Below are 21,470 nucleotides of genomic sequence, written 5' to 3' on the forward strand. Positions count from 1 at the left end.
TGGGAAATTGGGGCTAAATTTCAACAAAATATTTGTTTTTATCATTTATTGACTTGTTGATGCATGCCCCAAGGTTAGGCCCTGTTTAAAAGTGCATTGCATAAGCTAAATTGACGTTTTTCATGCATTTTAAACCATTTTCTAAGGTTGACATCAATTTATTTTTTTGTTACATGCTTTATTAATTATCAAAATTTGTTGTAATTTTTTCCTTAGTTTACTTGCAAATTTAACCTTCATCCCATATAATTTTTACACAATTTTAAAAACTAAATTCATTGATGTTATAAACTATTGTTTTGATGTAATTTGTTGGCCTAAAACCCTTGTTTATAACATCCTTTAGTTCTTTTTATTGTTTTAGTGTGTTTAGGTAACCTATTTAAGATTCCTTAGGCTAACCATAGCCTTTAGATTGATAGATAGGTTCCCTTGTGGTGAGCTCTAGTATTGTAGCAATAATGCTACAACTCCTGGGGCTTCCTGTCTCTTAATTTTATCAACCCAGTAGTTCGTACAAACTTGGAAGCGACGGTGCTATATGCACAAGTACTAGCTCTTGTCGCAGCTGTCACTTGGTCAGCTGGCACAAGTCCGCTAGGGCTCAAGCCAACTTCTATAGGCTCTCAGAAGAAGCTTGCTAATTGATGGACGAAAGCTAATCTCAAAGGAAAGCTACTTTACTTGACAAAAATGAACTGAAAGCAAACCAAAGCATGTAAACCTAGGAAACCCTAATTTGACTAGTCTAACCTCTACAATGCAAAGAATGTAAATGCAACTTCTACCAATGATGTCATTACCTCTAATAAATGCAAATGCATGGATCTAAACTACTTGCATCATGAAAGATGTGTTTTTGTATTTTTCCTTTAAGTATGTGGAATGATTGTGATCTTGTGCTAACTAGGGTTTGGTTGTGCAGATGGGATGGAGAAGGAAGGAAAGCGTGGGACAGGTTAGGGAGGCTAGGAGAGGTCCCTAGGGATCCTTAGCACCCATCCACAGAGGTTCCTCGCATTCAGATGCTCAGCAACCGAGAGAGTGGCCTCCTACAGGATGGCTGTGGAGGATCCTACAGGATACTCTGTTTTCTACAGGATGTTTACAAATGGCTACAGGATGACCTACCGTGAGTGTTTGAAGTGATGGAGGAGTAATGGAATGGTAGGGGGAGATGTGTAAGGTAGGAATAAGGCTGGTGATGGCTGTAGAAGTGGAAAATCAGATGAAGGAAGAGTGTATGCAATGGTTTGATGATTGGAAGGATGGGACCAACGAAAGTTGAAGGAGATGGAGCTATGTGGGAAATGAGAGAGTTGGAGGGTAAATGAGTGAGACAGAGGTTAAATAGAACTTGAGGAGGTGATGAAGATGATAGAGATGCCCTGCACAATGCTCATTTAAACGAATCAATGAATTCTTGCAAACAAACCAAGTCCTAGCTAACTTAATCTAATTGTCAATGAAATAAATGAACAGCAGCTTTGTTTGGAAAGAGAACCATGTACTTCACGTGAGAAAGAGCATTCCAAAAGATCTAAATGCATAACAAACTCCTACCAATCGATTCTAAGCATAAAAAGCTACGTTACCCATCAAAACCAACTACCATAACAAGGCAAGATCTAAAGAGCAGATTTTTATTATGAGAATGCAGCAAACACATGAAGATAAACAAGGGAGGTACTGGGCGCTTGAGATGGGCCCAACCCCAAGAACTACAGCCTCCCAAGAACGATTTATAGCTGGTGCAAAGCTGGATCCATCTTTATTAATCAAGAAATGAAAAGTACATCAAAACTGTCCATAAGGAGAGCTTGAGAATGAGCTGAAAGCAAAGCTAATCCATGGCCTAAAAATCGAACTACAAGCTAGCTAACTAATGGCTAAAACAAAATGACTAACTAGCTACAAAAATGACTACCAACTAGCTACCAAAAATGACCAACCACTAGCTAACCAAAATGAGGCCCCAAGCCTTCTTATTTATACAATTTGAGGACCCAACAGTCCTCCTAAAAGTTAGGGACTTGGCTGCCCAAGACTTGGAGTTAACAGCAGTCCAACTTGACTTGCTTGGCTGCCCTTGTGCTCATTAATTTGGTGGCCTTTGAACTCCGAGCTGATGGTGGAGAATTCGAGGTAAGGGTCCATAAATGAGGGGGACACCTTCCTACAAATCCTCTAGCTTGTTCTCCCACGAATTTGGCTGCCAAGTGCTCATTAAGACCTTCAATTTTGTCTCCAAGTTGACCAACAAGGCTACACAAAGCACCCATTAAACTTGTTGGCATAATGACTAACCAAATTCACTCTATTAACATAAAAATAATCAAAAACATGCAATAAACAAATGAGAATGGTGGATTAAGTCAAATTAGGAGGTTGAATGAGCCCAAATAATTGTACATTTTTGGGGCTCATCATCACCCCCCTACTGAAAGTGTTGCTCATCCTCTGAGCAACCAAATCTCTCCCCTTGTCCTTGATGGCCCTGGTGACTTCCTTGGCTAGCATCTCGGCTGAAACTGTTCCTGTAGAAACTGTTCGCTGGCTTCCTGTAGAAACAGACTCTGTCTTCCTGTAGAAACAGACTCTGTCTTCCTGTAGAAACAGACCTGTAGCTGAGTTTTGGCTTCCTGTAGAAATCGTTTCAACTGTTTTGGTCTGCTTGGTTGGGGGTTCCTTCTCTTTTCAGCTTTGTTGTGGCAACCTTCATCTTCTCCCCCTTTCTGCTCTTCTTCCTCACTATTAGAAGGACTGATATCTTTGGCCAAAATTCTTCATTCATTTTTGTGGCACATTCACTTAATGACTGTAGAAGAAAATAGGAAATGCTTAACTTCTTTTATGGAGGTGAATCAATTCCATGTCTAAGTGCACACAGCAACCTAAAATGATAACCATGGATAATGATGAATTATGAATTCCCTTGGCATGGTGAGAGTGCTTCCTTTCCTTATGCTTTGGTTAGAAAAGGAAATGTTGTTGATGGTTTCCCCTTGGACTCAAGGAAGAATTCTTGGGCTGTGTGATATTAATGAACAACAATTCCTTGGCCTCAAGACTTTTGCTGCCCAAATACTCGGCTGTCCGTGTATAAAAGGAAGACTTAGGTTTCCATAGACAAGGTACAGAGCTCAATTCTCATCCCCAGTGATCATACAGTCAGCTCGGAAAACCAAATCTGCCTTAATTCCAGGAAAATTCCTTTTTCTGGGGTCAGCAGTTCCTTCAGAATTGTCAGTTTCTTCATTACCAGCACAGTTGCTTCCCCGCAATGCTATAGAGCTCTGTCTAACCAACGCCAGGAGACCTTTCAAACAAGTCAAAGCCACAGATGGAAGTCTTTTAGCACATCGTCCAATTGCAGAGACTGCATCTGCGGCAAACTTTCTATCTGGATCCCTAATATAGTCCTGAAACTCTAGCAATATTGTATGAATAGATGATTCTGTTGCAATGAGAGACAAGATCTCCAGCTTGATTGCTTGCATATGGCATGTATCAAAAGATTGCACGAAGGAATCTTCAAAGAATGGCTCGAGTAAGGAGGGCATTTCTGCAACAAATGCCAGATTTGATAGTACCACATACTATGAGTCGTAAGAGGACCTGAGAAGGAACAAAAGCAGCTTCACAATTCTTCTCACATCCTTAACTGGAGCCATAAGCCAATGGACCCCAGCAGCAGCAACAACGACCCCACTGTTTTGACTCCATAACAAAGGCAATGTGCATTGCAATAGAAGTTTCAAATCACTATGTATCTCAATAGTAGGAATAGCATCATCTGACTCCGATGAATCACTGCTCAAGGAAGTCGTCCTTGATAACTTACGTTGATCATTTCTCAAGCAGCTTGAAACCAGGCCCTTTCCTTCCATTTTTTTTTTGACCTTCCTCTACGTTAGAGGCACTGCTTCTGCCATATCCGTGGTTCATAAAACCCTCTGATGAACTATCAGAATTTTCTGTTTCAATGTTTAGTCTCTTTGAATAACCTGAATTGAATGCGGCAGACATTTTTGAAATTCCATGCGCTCATTAATTTCTGCGTGATTGTTGGTGGAGTGAGGTGGCAAAGACGTGTGCCCATGCAACTGTTCATGAACTGTAGTGGTAGCTGATTGTTCTCTGCTTGAAATTACGTCCATCAATCATGCTGCAGTTTAAACGGTCACCACTACCTGATTTCAATTTTTTCTTGAGACACGTGTGCTCAGCCACCCATCGAGTGCTATGGAACTGGATGACGGTGGTCAGTCAGCTAGCCACCAATTCCTTTAATCCTGACCATCTCATTGTTCATGCAGTGCTCAGATTAGATTCATGCAAACAGAGGAACAAGTTTAGTCACGTACCTGCAAGTTAAACGGCTGATTGTGAAGCGTGTTGTTGCTGCATGCTCTGATTTTCATTTGCTGCATGTATGGTGGCTTGATTGATGATTTATGGCTGTTTTTTTTCTTGTGCAGGTGCCCTCTGGACGTATCTAAGCTGCACGCGTTCACTTCCACGTTCAACTCTGCCTGTTCAAGCTGCTGCTGCTGCATGGTCACAACCAGAACTCCTTTTTTCCATTTCTCCCAAACGGTAGATCGGTTTGAGCTGAAACTTGGTGGGCATGTTCCTACCATCATGATGCATCTCCCATAGCAAATTCGTGATCAATGGATGCACGGATTTCGAGAAAATTGGAAAATGGCTGAAGATTTCAGAGCTCGATTTCTCGGAAACCGTGCATCGGAATTGGCTGAAACTGCTTGGGTAGGCTACTATCATCCATGTGCATCTCCCCATGAAACAGGTTTTGAAACGGATGCACGGTTATGGAGAAAATGCAAAAATGGCTGATGGTGATGGAGGCTGATTTCTTGGAAACCGTGCACCGGAATTGCATGAAACTGCTCAGGCATGTTGTCATCGACCTTGTACAATCCCCCATAAAATGGTTTGTCAAATGGATGCATGGTTCTCAAGTTATGGCAAAAACAAATTCTGCTCTATGTGTTTTTGGCTTCAAGGCATTTTGCATGTGTTTGCATGGTATGACAAAATGAATTTTTGCTATGATGCAGGTATGGAGATGATGGAGGATGAGTTGGAAGATTGCAGGAGGACTCTTGAACCTTTGAGTAAGCTACCATGCTTGCAAAACCACTTTTTGAAATGCATGCCTAGTTTCCCACAATTTCTACAGGAAGATCCTGTAGAAGCACAATGAGAGGCACAAGGAGGTGGAAAAAATGATGGATGAAGGCAAGGGATGGACACACGAGTGCTTGTAGGCCTAATCAACAGATTCCCACCATTAGATTCATTTTTGAGATTGAATTTGGCTCGTCCATCCCACCATTAGATTCATTTTTGAGATTGAATTTGGCTCGTCCAAAGGTTCTACAGGATGTTTCCTGTAGAAATATAGAGCATCCTGTAGAAAACACAGTTTTGAGGAAAGAAGCATAATGACATGAAAAGAATGTTGGAAAAGGGGTGAGGAGTGGAAACATAGATGAGTGTAGGCCTCATGGACATATTCCAAGCCTTCAGGTCCTCTTTGGAGATCAATTTGGCTTTTTTGTAAGCTTCCTGTAGAAGACACAAGAAAATTCCTTTGACCTTGATTTGAGTGCTCCTTCTGTCATGAAACGTCCTTCTTGCAACCTGCATTTAGCCAATGGAGATTAGTTTTATTTTTCTTTTTCTTTTTCACTTTTTTTTTTGAAAAACAACTAGGGCGCCTCATGGAGGTTTTCACCCTAATTGCCTGCCCTGGGCGCCTCCAAGGAAGGTTTTCACCCAGGGATCTTATTCCATTTTTATTTTCTCTTTTTTCCAACCCATTGACCGCCTCATGGAGGTTTTCAATCAATGAGCCAATCTAAGGCGCCTCCAAGGAGGTTTTCACATTAGATTTTTATTTTCCTCTTTTTTCATCATTTTTTTCTTTTTCTTTTTTCTCTTTTTTTCTTTTTTTTTTTCTTTTTTTTTTCTACCCTACCCTACTTGAAAAAAAAACTCATTTTCAAGTATAAGAATACTTCCAATGGAGCCATGTGCACATCGAGATTAGAGAAAAAATGATGTGAAGCCTCGAAATGCATGCTTGGACAACTATCCAACTTTCAGAGACAAAATGATCTGACTTTGAGAGTACAAAACATAGCTGAGGAGGAGAGTGCTGCTGCAACTTAGTGACCTTCTGAAACCATATCTCAATATAGCTTTGATATCCTTGGTCATCTTGCTGATTTGGATCATTCTTCATGTCACCTTCTATCATGACCTTCTGATCTTCCTCTTTTTGCTGATCTTTCTCTTGAGTACATGGAGGATTTGATGGTGACCATGAGGAAGCTTTCTCGATCTCTGATTCTGATCTCTTTTCTTCATCAAGTGCAGCCCATGGTTCTTTGATCTCCTCTTTTGAATCTTCTTTTGCTTTTGGTCCTTCAATGCTTTCAAGATGATCTCTTTTTTGCATTACTTTCCCTGAGCTTTGGTTAACATCATTGAGCTCACGAGGAATCATTTGCACATGTTGTGCCTCAGATTTTCAATTAGGTTGAGCTGCTCCATTGCATGGTTTTGGAAATGGAGGTACGGGTAGATGAGTGGAGGTGTGAGTTTGAGATGGAGATGGATGGCATTGTGGTTGGGTAGGCATTTGGGGTTGCCTTGGTGGAGGAGGAGGCGATGGTTGTGGATGAGCAGGTGGTGGGGGAAAATGAGCTGGATGAGAGTTGTACTGGGGCCTCCACTCCTGATAAGGTGCATTCCACTGAGGCTGTGGCTGAGCATAAGAGTGAAACGAATGAGCAACTGGTTGGGCATAATATGGATCTGTGAAGGAACAAGGAGAATATGACCAAGGAGGAGGTGTAGACCAGGAAGGATGAGCAGGGGGATCCCAAGAAGGCATGAAAGTGGCTTGATAAGGGTCATAATAGGTCTCGGGTATCCCTTGCAGTTCCTGCTGGTAAGATCTAGGTCCATGTGGCCTCCTTTGGTTCATATAACAGAGTGATTCAGTGGCTCTCTTGGCTCTTTGATATGTAGCTTTGATTCTGGGCAAGGAAGGGCACTGATCTGTAGGATGTTATTCCTCACAGATGAAACACACTTCTAGGGAGTGCATTGGACATTCGTTCCTAGGATGCTTTTTAAGGCACCTAGGACAAAAAATGACCAAAGCCCTCTTGGCTTCCTCTTGCTTCTTTTGGATCCGCAAGGTATCCAGTTGCATGGCAAGAAACTGCCTCATATCACTCTTGAAATCTTCGATTTGATTTTCAAATTCATCTTTGGACAAGATGTTGCTCCCAACATCTCTACTTGTAGCCATTTGCTTCAGAGGAATGTTTTCTTCTTCTTCTCCCCTATAGGTCCTTCAGATATGTCTTGATGTCCACCCAGGGGTTCTTTCATCACAGCCATCGAAGAAGAACGTTGGCTGTGTGAAGCAGTGGGGGTGTTGTGCAATCATTTTTCTAACTTATCTCTACTCCTACAAGGCATGAAATAGATTGAACTGCAACTAACTATCTTGCGAAATTGAAATGAAAGCAGGAAAGGACTAATCTATTTTTCTCAAATAAAATTGAAAGAATGAAATGCTAGGCTACGCTTGCGAAATTGAAACACCAATCTACGCTTGCAGAATTGAAATACGGAATTGAAAGGCTATTCTAGGAAAGCAGGGAATGCTAATCTATGAAAGCAGGAAATACTAATCTAGGAAAGCAAGAAAGGCTAATCTACTTTTGCATAAATGAAATCGCATAATGGAAATGAAATAAACTACTTAGAAGAAGGTTGTAGTAGAAAATAGAAGAATAGCAACAATCACCAATACTTTGCCGCTTCCCCGGCAACGGCGCCAAAAATATGGTGAGCTCCAGTATTGTAGCAATAATGCTACAACTCCTGGGGCTTCCTGTCTCTTAATTTTATCAACCCGGTAGTTCGTACAAACTTGGAAGCGGCGGTGCTATATGCACAAGTACTAGCTCTTGTCGCAGCTGTCACTTGGTCAGCTGGCACAAGTCCGCTAGGGCTCAAGCCAACTTCTATAGGCTCTCAGAAGAAGCTTGCTAATTGATGGACGAAAGCTAATCTCAAAGGAAAGCTACTTTACTTGACAAAAATGAACTGAAAGCAAACCAAAGCATGTAAACCTAGGAAACCCTAATTTGACTAGTCTAACCTCTACAATGCAAAGAATGTAAATGCAACTTCTACCAATGCTGTCATTACCTCTAATAAATGCAAATGCATGGATCTAAACTACTTGCATCATGAAAGATGTGTTTTTGTATTTTTCCTTTAAGTATGTGGAATGATTGTGATCTTGTGCTAACTAGGGTTTGGTTGTGCAGATGGGATGGAGAAGGAAGGAAAGCGTGGGACAGGTTAGGGAGGCTAGGAGAGGTCCCTAGGGATCCTTAGCACCCATCCACAGAGGTTCCTCGCATTCAGATGCTCAGCAACCGAGAGAGTGGCCTCCTACAGGATGGCTGTGGAGGATCCTACAGGATACTCTGTTTTCTACAGGATGTTTACAAATGGCTACAAGATGACCTACCGTGAGTGTTTGGAGTGATGGAGGAGTAATGGAATGGTAGGGGGAGATGTGTAAGGTAGGAATAAGGCTGGTGATGGCCTTAGAAGTGGAAGATCAGATGAAGGAAGAGTGTATGCAATGGTTTGATGATTGGAAGGATGGGACCAACGAAAGTTGAAGGAGATGGAGCTATGTGGGAAATGAGAGAGTTGGAGGGTAAATGAGTGAGACAGAGGTTAAATAGAACTTGAGGAGGTGATGAAGATGATAGAGATGCCCTACACAATGCTCATTTAAACGAATCAATGAATTCTTGCAAACAAACCAAGTCCTAGCTAACTTAATCTAATTGTCAATGAAATAAATGAACAGCAGCTTTGTTTGGAAAGAGAACCATGCACTTCACGTGAGAAAGAGAATTCCAAAAGATCTAAATGCATAACAAACTCCTACCAATCGATTCTAAGCATAAAAAGCTATGTTACCCATCAAAACCAACTACCATAACAAGGCAAGATCTAAAGAGCAGATTTTTATTATGAGAATGCAGCAAACACATGAAGATAAACAAGGGAGGTACTGGGCACTTGAGATGGGCCCAACCCCAAGAACTACAGCCTCCCAAGAACGATTTATAGCTGGTGCAAAGCTGGATCCATCTTTTTTAATCAAGAAATGAAAAGTACATCAAAACTGTCCATAAGGAGAGCTTGAGAATGAGCTGAAAGCAAAGCTAATCCATGGCCTAAAAATCGAACTACAAGCTAGCTAACTAATGGCTAAAACAAAATGACTAACTAGCTACAAAAATGACTACCAACTAGCTACCAAAAATGACCAACCACTAGCTAACCAAAATGAGGCCCCAAGCCTTCTTATTTATACAATTTGAGGACCCAACAGTCCTCCTAAAAGTTAGGGACTTGGCTGCCCAAGACTTGGAGTTAACAGCAGTCCAACTTGACTTGCTTGGCTGCCCTTGTGCTCATTAATTTGGTGGCCTTTGAACTCCGAGCTGATGGTGGAGAATTCGAGGTAAGGGTCCATAAATGAGGGGGACACCTTCCTACAAATCCTCTAGCTTGTTCTCCCACGAATTTGGCTGCCAAGTGCTCATTAAGACCTTCAATTTTGTCTCCAAGTTGACCAACAAGGCTACACAAAGCACCCATTAGACTTGTTGGCATAATGACTAACCAAATTCACTCTATTAACATAAAAATAATCAAAAACATGCAATAAACAAATGAGAATGGTGGATTAAGTCAAATTAGGAGGTTGAATGAGCCCAAATAATTGTACATTTTTGGGGCTCATCACCTTGAACCCAGATCTTCAATTTATTCCATCATCCACCTCAAACTCTCGTTTGCCATACCATTACCCAACACTTTTATGTTGTAGGATCCTTAGGGGGCATTTAGCTTAAAATACTTGGATTACTTGCTCCCTAAGACCTTCGAGGGAATCCTCCCTTGTGTTGTATTTTCCTCCACAAAATAGAGGGGAGTATTTGCAGAGGTGATAGTGGTAACACTAGTGCGTTTCTCATTAACTAGGTCACCTAATGATGCTTTACCTTGGGTGTTGTTTATGGATATTTCACCTACAGTGGTAGGTTAATTTACACTAACAATATTTCTTAGGGCTTGTCCAAGTAGTAGGGTTCATAATCAATCAATCCCACACACATTCATCTACAAATAAACGAAATAGCAAGGGGTGGGAGTATGTTGCACCTTCAATGGGAAGGAAAATGTTTGTAATAGCCAGCTAGAAATTCCTTTAGATATCTTTGCATCTTGTTTCCCTGCATTGAATACCTGCAAACAGATAAAAATTTACCAAATAAAACTCCCTGCAATACCCATTAGCATGAGAACATAACCAAAATCAAATACATCAACATAAATCAAATAGAAACGCAGTGATTTAGTGGGGAAAGAATCAATTGCTTATATTATACCATAGAAATGGTGTACATTCATCACTCCTTTGCAGTCAAGATCCATGGTATCCCTCTCACCAAATTTCACTATTAAGATGAGCAATGCTCATGGCTTATTGTAAGGAAGCCCATAGGTTCATGTTTCAACAAAACTTTGTTACACAAAACTTTCCTCCTTTGTTCCATGGATGGAAATGATTTTATATATATACTTGAGGAGTAATCACATTAAACCTAGACACTATGTTGACCATGTATGGTCCTTTCATCCTTATCCATAGAAAGTGATCAACTTTGACCCTATTTGTTCTTATCCATTCACACTTCCCCTTCAGCTTCCTTTTGTGGTGCAATTGGAGCGTTTTTAGCCTTCTAGTTCACCCTATCAATCCATTTGGAGAATTTTTGAGCCTAGAAGTTCTATCTACTAATGTCATGGGAAGGCGCAAATCATGGAATTTTTTTACGCTTCCATAGACCATTTTTTTCATGTTAACTTGCAAGATGTTGTTCTTCTGTAATGGGCCCAAAGGGGTGACATTTTGAGCTATAACAGGTGCTAGATTTTGCTATAATGGACTCCAACAAACAATATGTCAAATAAAGTGCCCAAAATAAAGGAATGAATCTCATTGTTATTTCATAAAATACTTGACATCATAAGAAAAGAAAGGCGATCCCAATAATTACACATCAAAGTGCTTATTGATACATAATGAAAGAAAGAAAAATGCCCCCCTAGTCCCCCATTAAAAGGTGATGACCAATAAAATAACACCTTGCAATGATGAGTAGGTTGGAAAATATGTAGTGAGTTTCCATGATGTTGGTGAAGGCAATGGTGGATTCAATGGTAGCTAAAACTGAACACATATTCCATAATTTGAATAAACTCATCAAATTATATATGAGTGGTGTAATTTAACCATGTGAATGACATGTCCAATTCTATAGAAAAAGTTTTGCCAAAATGTAGGAGACAATAAATTCCCCTATGTGAGTCCTAGGAATAGGGCTTAATGAGGTTCCCACTATAAATATGAGAAAATATAAAAGCATTTTCTGGAAAATTTAACCAATTAAGAACATAGATCTTGCAAAATTGCACAGTTTGAAAAAAATAAAAGTAAAATCCTATTTGGATGAATAATTTATGCCCTTGGAATGTTTGAAAATCATTTCCATGTAAAATGAAAAATTTAACCACTATAAGAATACATTTATAGAAATAAAGTTTACTAGTGCATAAAGAACATAAAGCCACACTCCTTGCATAAAATGACACCCAAAATAGACATCATATGTGAAAGTCATTAATCCAAAATGGGTCTAAACCAAGAGGATGGTTGTAAGGATTAGTACCTAAATGTAAGTTGGAAAATAGAGAAGATTATCTACCTAAAAGAAAGTTGGGAAATAAAGAAGACAACATAAGCCATAAAAGACAATGTAAAGTTAAATGAGACAAATAAGAGGAAAAATAATGTCTTGAATAAAAATAGAAAACGAAAAATAGGAGAGAAGGACTGACGATGGGGAAATGAAAGGTTGAGCATGTTGGTCATCGATGTAAGTGAATAGGTAACACGATCCATATTGAGATTTTGTATAATTTTTCCATTCTATTACTTGTATGAAACATTGTAATTCCACCTCACAAAGAGATTTCATAGGTTTAGTCCTTGTGAACTTCAGCCTTTGGCTTGATCTAAAATATTAGGTTACAACATAAAACTTGCAAAGTTTTATTACACTTCAATCCAACATAGTAGATAGTCTAAGACGAGATATCAAACATACACAAACAAGTGTACACCATTAGGGCACACCTTTTGAAGCATAAAACAAATTTGAAATTCACTTTATTACAATATCATTTATAAAAATAAACCCATCCTTTTATGTCTAATGTGTTTGTCATATCACATAAAAATTTCAACCTTATGTCAAAACTACAACAAATACAAACAACAAGACATGAAACGTTGGGTGTGGAGCTTGATTATCTTCTTTATTCAGAGGTATCGCCACATTGGACCCTATTTCATAATGGGGCAGCAACACCACCCATTTATTCATTGCTTGGGGGGTACAAGGGGGGCGATGGTGATTTTTATGAGCCCCCCCCCCGGATGGGGGTTCAGGAGCAGTGCCCCTGAAGCTAAAAATAGATGTAAAATTGCCTTGTAAAATGTTGTAATTTCATAGTCAATCTAAGTCGTTCATTAGGTGGATGATCTGACGGTAGAAGTTGTGTTTAAGTTAGGGTTAATTCCCTAGAAGGCAACCCCTTGCTATATATGAGGGAATTTTATTGTGGATGTGTATATGTGTATTATGACTGAGAAAGAGAGAGGAGATTGTGTGAGAGCGAAGCAGAAATTACAACGGATCTATTGTAGGTTGTATCTCTTCAATTTGATGGATAATATAAAAGTAAGGACTGGTTGTTTCTCCATGGACATAGCCCAAATTGAATGAATCATGTATATCTGTGTCTCTTTTGTTTTATGCATTTTCTGTGTTTATATTTTATGTGTTCCATTGCTCTGTAATATATAATTTTCTAACAATGAAAGTGGTAGAAATTAATAAATCAAGGAGACAATGATAACTGGAAATAAAATATGTAATCAAATAAGTATTGGACACTTGGAAACTTCACAAAACATATAGGAAGTACAAGTATATAACACATATTTATCATAAAAATTAGGGGGAATTTGAGGTCTAAAATTGGCCTCTAAAGGAAAATAATAAAAAATAGTTAAAATAATAAAATAAGAGTTGTGAATTAAGTAAGGATTGTTGAAAATAATATTAAGAGGGGGGGGGGTGAATCAGTATTATCAAGTCAAATATTCCCTTTTTCTAATTCAGATAATATACGCTACTTCAGTTAATTAAACCCGCGTATATACGCAACTAGGTTGAAAGAAAACCGCGTATACAATGCAAACTTATAATTTACTTTATCTGTCAGATGTTGATTGTTAATCTGTGTTTCAGAATCAAATAACCAGTAAGCAAGAATAGTAAAACAGAGCAGAAGACACAAGAACACAAGATATAAGGTGGAAACCCAATGTGGGTGAAAACCACCTGCTGCAATTCGTCTCTATCTTCTTTTAATTAGAAACTTCCTTTTACAATGTACTGGTGCAGTCATTTACCAGTATGCATGCTGCAACCTGCAGAGAGCTACAACCCTCTCTCATTCTCCAGCTTCTCCTGGAAAGGAGCTACAACCCCCTTAGCTCTTTCACTAGCCAAGATACTAGTACGTAGGTGCTGGCCTACAGAAGGCTACAACCTTCTCTTTCTTTCAGGGACCACGTTTCATAAATTTTCAGACTGGATCCACAAATAATATCAATCAAACATCAAGAATTTCTGCATCAACCAATCACCTTTTCACCAATCAAAACTGAATCAAAATAAACACTTCTCTGATGACTGTACCCAGATCACAATAACAGACACCACACACCAAATCCGAACCCAGAACACTGCAGTAATAAACAGAAGCAGCTAGATCACAACTCAAAAGATATACGCTGCTTTAATAACCTGAAACCTGCGTATATGCACCTTTGCTTCATTGAAGCAGCGTGTATACGTGCCTTCGCTTCACTGAACCTGTGTACAGATCTATAAAGGATAATTCACTCTTTCAGATATTCAAACGCTAATTAACCCAGATTATCAGACTTATAGATCAAGCAAGCGCCACATATAACAAATCAAAATCATATAAAGATACTATCGTTCAAGCTTAAAGATTATGACCCATCAATAGATCTTATCCTTCTTTGCGCTAAGGTTCCTCCTTCATTCAGATCCAGATCTGCACCATAACCCAATTACCAGTATTCCAGATCTAGCACTTTATCAGATATTCAATAATTATTCAGATGATCTTTTGCCACATGATCTCCTTCCTCTTTTATAGTTTTATGCCTTCCATAATACCACGGTCCAAAACCATAATAGACCAATACCACGGACCCAATACTTGGGATCAAAACTTCTGACGAGGCACCATGGTCCAAAACCGTAGGTTCAAATACCAAGAACTAACTACCTCAGACCAAAGGTAAGTTCTCCAACATATACGCGCTTTTCCTTGCATGAAAGTGCATGTATACACATATGCTCCTTTGAAACGTCTAACCCGCGTGTATACGTGTCTTCGTCTAGATGAACCTGTGTATATGTCTTTTCCTTCATTCTGAAAGCCTGAACTGAGATCTGTTACCAAAGAGAGTTGCCATCAAGGACAACACCTGTGCCATAGCTCCAAACCTGTGCCATAATGCCAACAAGGATAAGTGCTCCTGCTATGAAACTTCCTCTAAAACTCCATATATGGGGTTTATGTAGCCTCCCTCTACTCCCTAGCCCTCCTATTCTCCCTATCCAACTACCTTAACTGCTCTAGCCACTGACCTTCGTCCAATGGTCAAACCGGGTAGAGGGACCACTGGTCCCTCCAACCAATTTTTCAGTATGCACCAATGCCATACGATGGACCCCCCCATGTCCAAAACTGCTAATGCCATGGAGTAAATAATGGACGACACCTTTTTCCCTACAAATTCAAACTCTCAGCCTACCAAAGGATCCAACACCTATCGTGATAAGTTATCTAAGATCCCTAGACTACACATTCCTCTGACACGTCTTAATGCTTGCATCGAGCACATGTGGAGTCATGTTCTCATATGAAAATTTGTCTGCATATGGCCTATGCAAAAGGCTTGTCTCCACTCAATTTCCATGCATTGGAAATCAAAGGCACATTATGAGGTGAAGCTTGGCTCCAATGGCTTCTTCACTATCATCTTCTTGCTAGCAAAAAACCTCTTCTCATGGGCACTGATTTGGGTTCGCCTATACTCGCTTCCACAAGAGTATTGGGACCCAGAAATCCTAGCTGATATAAACACCAAGTTGGGAAAATAAGTTTGTCTTTTAGATCAAACTAAGAAGGGATGACTTACCTATTTTTCAAGGATTTGTGTCTACATGAACATTTCTAGCTCTCTCCTATAATACATCGACCTTGACTGTGAAGACATTGACTAAATCTAGATACTTGACTATGAGCATGCCCCTTTTAGATGTAGGAAATGCCATGAACATAGGCACTTCTTTAGAGAATTTCCTCTCATTGCACCTAAGAAGGATCCATATAAATCGATATTTAAGTATGTAGAAGGATTCACCAAAATAGACTCCAAATTTCAGCATACAAAGAAACCCAATGCACCCTCGTCCCCAAGAATCTAGCTACCAACAATAGCTTTGAGGCACTCATTGATCTGGCATAAGGCTAAGAAATCCCAAGCTCAATTCAAACCCAGGAAAACACTCCAAAATCTTCAAGATTCCAACACATGGAAAGGGGAATGCTGCCCCCAATGACTCAAGCTGCTAAAAAGAACATGAACAGGGACTCCCCAAGTCAACTTGAAGACTCTAACATGATATGTGATGATGAATTAATGGAAATAAAGGGATTAGACCTAATGGCCATGGAAGATGGTTTCAAGAGAAATGACCTGTAGGAAATCCATCAGAAACAAATCAATCTCCTAACGGTCACCCTTCAAAAGGTCAAAGATTTTGGAAATAATACGGAGAGGGGGTGAATCGGTATTATCAGATCAATAATTTTATTTCCCAAACAGATTTATATACACTACTTCAGTGAAGTGAACTAGCATGTACACGCAACTTTGATTAGAGAAACTAACATATATCCAGAGAACTTGTGATTTAGACAGTTTATCATGTGTTGATCTTAAACCAGTACATCAGTAACTTATTAGACAGTGCAGTAAAAAAAAAGCATCACACATAAGCAACACACATGAACGCCAAGATTTAAGGTGGAAACCCAATGTGGGTGAAAACCACCTGTTGCTATCATCTATGTCTTCTTTTAATAATAAGAAAATATGTTTACAATCTTGTATTTTGCAGACTCATACCAGTATGTAGGCACCCACCTGCAGAAGGTTACAACCTTCTCTTATTTTCCAGCTTCTAGTGGAAGGGGGATGCAACCCCCTAGCTCTTGTACTAGCCAATTTGTTTACTAGTATGTAGGCATCGACCTATAGAAGGCTACGACCTTCTTTCTTCCTCCAAGGACCACATTTCATGAATTTTCATATTAGATACTCTTGGAACACAACACCACAATCTGAAGGCCACGTTTCATCCAATTTTCATATTGGACCCGTCAAAACTTTTAAACTTAAACTACATCAACCAACATTCAGTTAATCTGAACAATCGGATCATAGACACCAGAACACTGTGCTGAACCCAAAAACTTGCATCATCATTCAAAACTAGTTGTAACCTCAAAAACCATGCATCAGAATGTATATGCTACTTGGCTGAACCCAAACTGCGTGTATACACTAATTCCATTAATCAAACCTGCGTATACCTTCAAAACTACTGCAAGTATAAACTTTTGAATAAAGTCTATACCAACCAGTAATATACAGAACATTTACTGTCAACTTACATAAATTTACACAAGCAACAACAGAGATCATTTCTTCTCACTTATACAATCAATCAATCAATCAAATACCAACCTCATTATGAATTCAGTTTTACATTCAGATCTAAGAAGACTTCATTGACAAACAACTGCAGTAAAACAACAGAATTTGATCAGATAGATCAGTCAGATCTGAAAAAGAAGATTTTCTTTTGTATACGCTATTTTGAAGAGTATAACCTACGTGTACATGTGCTTTTGAAGAGACGAACTAGCTTACAGATCTACAAATATCAACTCATAACTTTGTTGCACTTCTGAACTTCAAACAAACCCAGATCATGACATCTAAAGAATGCACAGTCAGATCTAGCCCAACCAATATCAGATCATCCAATAATAAGTCATTTCAGGTCTCATGATCCTGATCCAATATTGAATTCAAGGTGCAAAAATTATTTCAGATCAAGTCACAAACATAGCCCCTGCCACATAAAATATACTTCAGATAGAAGTATTCCTTAGAAACCCATACACTTGCACATAACACTTCATAAGATATTCATTCCTTGTGTATTTAGCCCTTTTATCTTCTCCTCCTTATATACTTAGATCCTTTATCAATACCTCGGACCAAACCACTTAGGACCAATACCTTGGACCAAATACCTAAGGTCAATACCTCGGACCAAATACCTAGGGTCAATACCACGGACCAAATACCTTGAACCAAAACCTTGGTTTTCCAACATGTATGTGCTTTTCTTCCTGTGGGAGTGTGTGTATATGTATACAATCTTTTTGTTTTGTGGACCAGCGTTTATACACTATTTTGACTAAATGGACCTGCGTATTGCTTTTCATCAGCCTTTTCCTTTACCTTCTTTATTCTGATCAGTAGACCTTAGTTCCATCTTCCTGTTCTTTTGTACCATTGCCTTGTAACCTCTTAATATACCTGATGTACTGTCAGTTGCCTTTTACCAAAACTGAATTGACATGTGAGTGAGTTGCCATTAAGGACATCACTTGTATCATAATGCCAACAATATCCCCCTTTGGACTTGATGGAAACCATGATGGTGTTGATTATTGCAAGCTATAGAAACTGTTAGAGATAACATGCATCACCAAAATACTCTCCCCCTTTGACATCAAGGGCAAAGGGCAGACCAAGTACTCCCCCTGAGTACATGCCGAGTCTACAGAGATATGATTCAAAAGAATAACATGACTTTATAACTCAACTATGTGAGTTTGACCTTCCTATCACCAATGACTCATACATACATCAATCTCCCAATCAAGTGGGGATATACCAAATTTGACTCATCAACCCAACCAAGTGGGGGTATACCAATAGTTTATACATGACAGAAATACAATAAATATTACATCATCCATCCCATGCAAAGTGGGGATACAAATTACATCATTTGTCCAATAGGACTCATTCAAATGTATGAGAAGTCATATCACACCCTAGACCTTTACATGACTTAAGAAACAAATGGTATAAATATCTGAAGCCATAGCTAGACTCAGCAACCATAATGCCAACAATGCAGAATGCTTGTGAAGGCTAATGCTCCCCCTTGAACCCATGGTACCTGTGCCTTGTCAACAAGCCATTCATCAAGGCATCTTTTTCAGTCAGATAAAAATCAATGAACAAAGCATATCGTCATAATGTAATCATCAACATTAGATCGAGCACCCATAGCAGAGTCTGACCCACTATTTTTCTGTCAGAAAAACATATACGCTCCTTCAACTACAGAAACTTGCGTGTATACGCGACTATACTTCATGAAACTTGCGTATAATAACCTTCCTCTGAAAAACTGGATTTAACAATAGGATGATGCAGCAACTACTCCCAGCTTTTGTATGAGATATTCAAATGTTTCTCTAGGCATTGGTTTAGTGAATATATCAGCAACCTGTTCTTTGGAGGGAACATACTCCAATTTGACCTTTTTTTCAAGCACTTGTTCTCGTAGAAAATGGTACTTGATGGGTATGTGCTTGGTCTTGGAGTGCATGAATGGATTTTTTGAAATACTGATGGCACTTGTCTTATCACATAGAATGGAGATTGGTGGAGTACATGTGATCTAGATTTCTTGAAAAGTTTGCATCATCCAAAGTAGTTGTGTGCAACAAGATGCAGCAGCCACATATTCTGCTTCAACTGTAGATAAGGCAATTGAACTTTGTTTCTTTCTGAACCAAGCCACTAACCGAAAACCCATATAGAATGCACAACCACTAGTGCTCTTTCGATCATGAACACTTCCTGCCCAATCTGCATCTGTATATGCATGAAGAGTAAGGTGTGTATCTTGAGGATACCATAGTCCAAAGTCCTGAGTTCCTTGAAGATATTTGAAAATTATTTTGACTGCTTGGAGATGTGATTCCTTTGGATTTGCTTGGAACCTTCCAACAATTCCTACTACATGCATGATGTCAGGTTTGGTACCTGTTAGATAAAGCAGACTTCCAATCATAGATCTGTAAGTTGGTTGGTTTACTATTGGTGATTCATCATTAGAGCTGAGACTGCATCCTGTTACCATTGGAGTACATACTGGTTTAGAATCTTCCATTCCGTACTTTTTCAAGATCTGCTTGAGATATTTGGTTTGTGAAATAAAGATACCATCTTTTGTTTGCTGAACTTGTAGACCAAGAAAATAAGTAAGTTCACCAAGTAAGGACATTTCAAATTCTTGCTGCATTACTGAAGCAAAATTCTGACTCATGGATTCTTCATTGCTACCAAAAATGATATCATCAACATAAACAACAATAATTAGCAATTTATCATTTTCAATCTTTGTGTATAAATTGCTATCTGCAGAACCTTTTGTAAAGCCTTGTTGTTGTAGATATTTGTCAAGGCGGTAATACCAAGCCCTTGGAGCTTATTTTAGACCATAGAGAGCGTTTTTGAGTTTGCATACAAGTTTTGCATCATTTCCAAGAATGAATCCTTCTGGTTGTTCAATGTAAACTTCTTCTTCTAAATATCCATTAAGAAACGCGGATTTTACATCCATTTGATATACTTTGAATTTTTTGAAAACTAGAAAGAGCAAGAAACATCCTTATGGCTTCAAGTTTGGCAACAGGTGTAAAAGTTTCTTCAAAATCTATACCTTCTTGTTGGGCATACACTTTGCAAACAAGTCTTGCCTTGTTTCTAATAACTTCTCCATTTTCATTCAGCTTATTCTTAAATATCCATTTTGTTCCTATAATATTTTATCATGAGGTCTAGAAACTAACTCCCAAGTATCATTCTTTTCAATTTGATCTAATTCTTCATCCATAGCCTCGACCCAAAATTCATCTTTGTAGGCTTCATTTACATTCTAAGGTTCTGTGGAGGATAGTAATGCTAAATAACTTGAGGTTCCTGTAAGAGTTCTTCTTTTCTGTACTCCAGACCCTTTTTCTCCTAGAATTTGAGATTCTGGATGATTTTTCTGAACATATCTGGATGGAGTCTTTTCCCTATCTGTTGTATCTTCTTCTGGTGCTTCATTGGTTTCTTCTTCAATATCACTTTGATTTGATGCAGGAAAGTAATCCCCATCTTCCTCATTGTCACATTCCTCTGTTGATTTCATTTGTTCTGGATTTCTGCATGCTTCATCAACTACAACATCAATGCTTTCAACAATTTTCCGAAGTCTTTTATTATAACATTTGTATCCTTTAATTATGGGAGAATAACCAAGAAGAATACCTTCGTCTGCTCTGGGTTCAAACTTACCAAGTTTTTCATCAGTCCTTTTTATAAAACATTTGCTTCCAAAAACTTTAAAGTATTTTACAGTAGGAGGCTTACCATACCAAAGTTCATGTGGAGTTTGAGTGCTATTTACCCGAACATTTGCTTTGTTGAGAATAGTCACGGCAGCAAATGTAGCTTCTCCCCAGAAGGTTGCAAGAGTTCCATATTCATCTAGCATATCTCGAGCTATTTGTTGAACTATTCTGTTCATCCTTTCTACCACACCATTTCGCTAAGGAGTTATTGCGGTGGAGAATTGCCTTTTTATTCCATGTTGCTCACAAAAGTAAAAGAATTCATCTGATATGAATTCTCCCCCTCGATCAGATCTAAGACAGTTGATTTTTTGATCTGATTCATTTTCAACCAAAGCTTTGAAGGCTTTAAAATTTTCAAATGCTTCATCTTTATGCTTTAGGAGACCTATCCAACACATTCTGGAAAAATCATCAATAAACAAAATAAAGTATTCTTCTCCACAAGGTGAATTTTTCCTTGTTGGTCCACATAAATCAATATGGATAAGTTCAAGAGGCTTATTTGCTGACCCTTCCATTTCAATGAAGTGAACTCTGGTTTGCTTACTGATTTGACATGGTTTTCATATGGTATTTTATGGGATGAT

This window comes from Pinus tabuliformis, chromosome 9 (assembly GCF_031772625.1).
Source record: "Pinus tabuliformis cultivar Carrire ecotype Pingquan chromosome 9, CPIR1, whole genome shotgun sequence".
NCBI classification, from domain to species: domain Eukaryota; kingdom Viridiplantae; phylum Streptophyta; class Pinopsida; order Pinales; family Pinaceae; genus Pinus; species Pinus tabuliformis.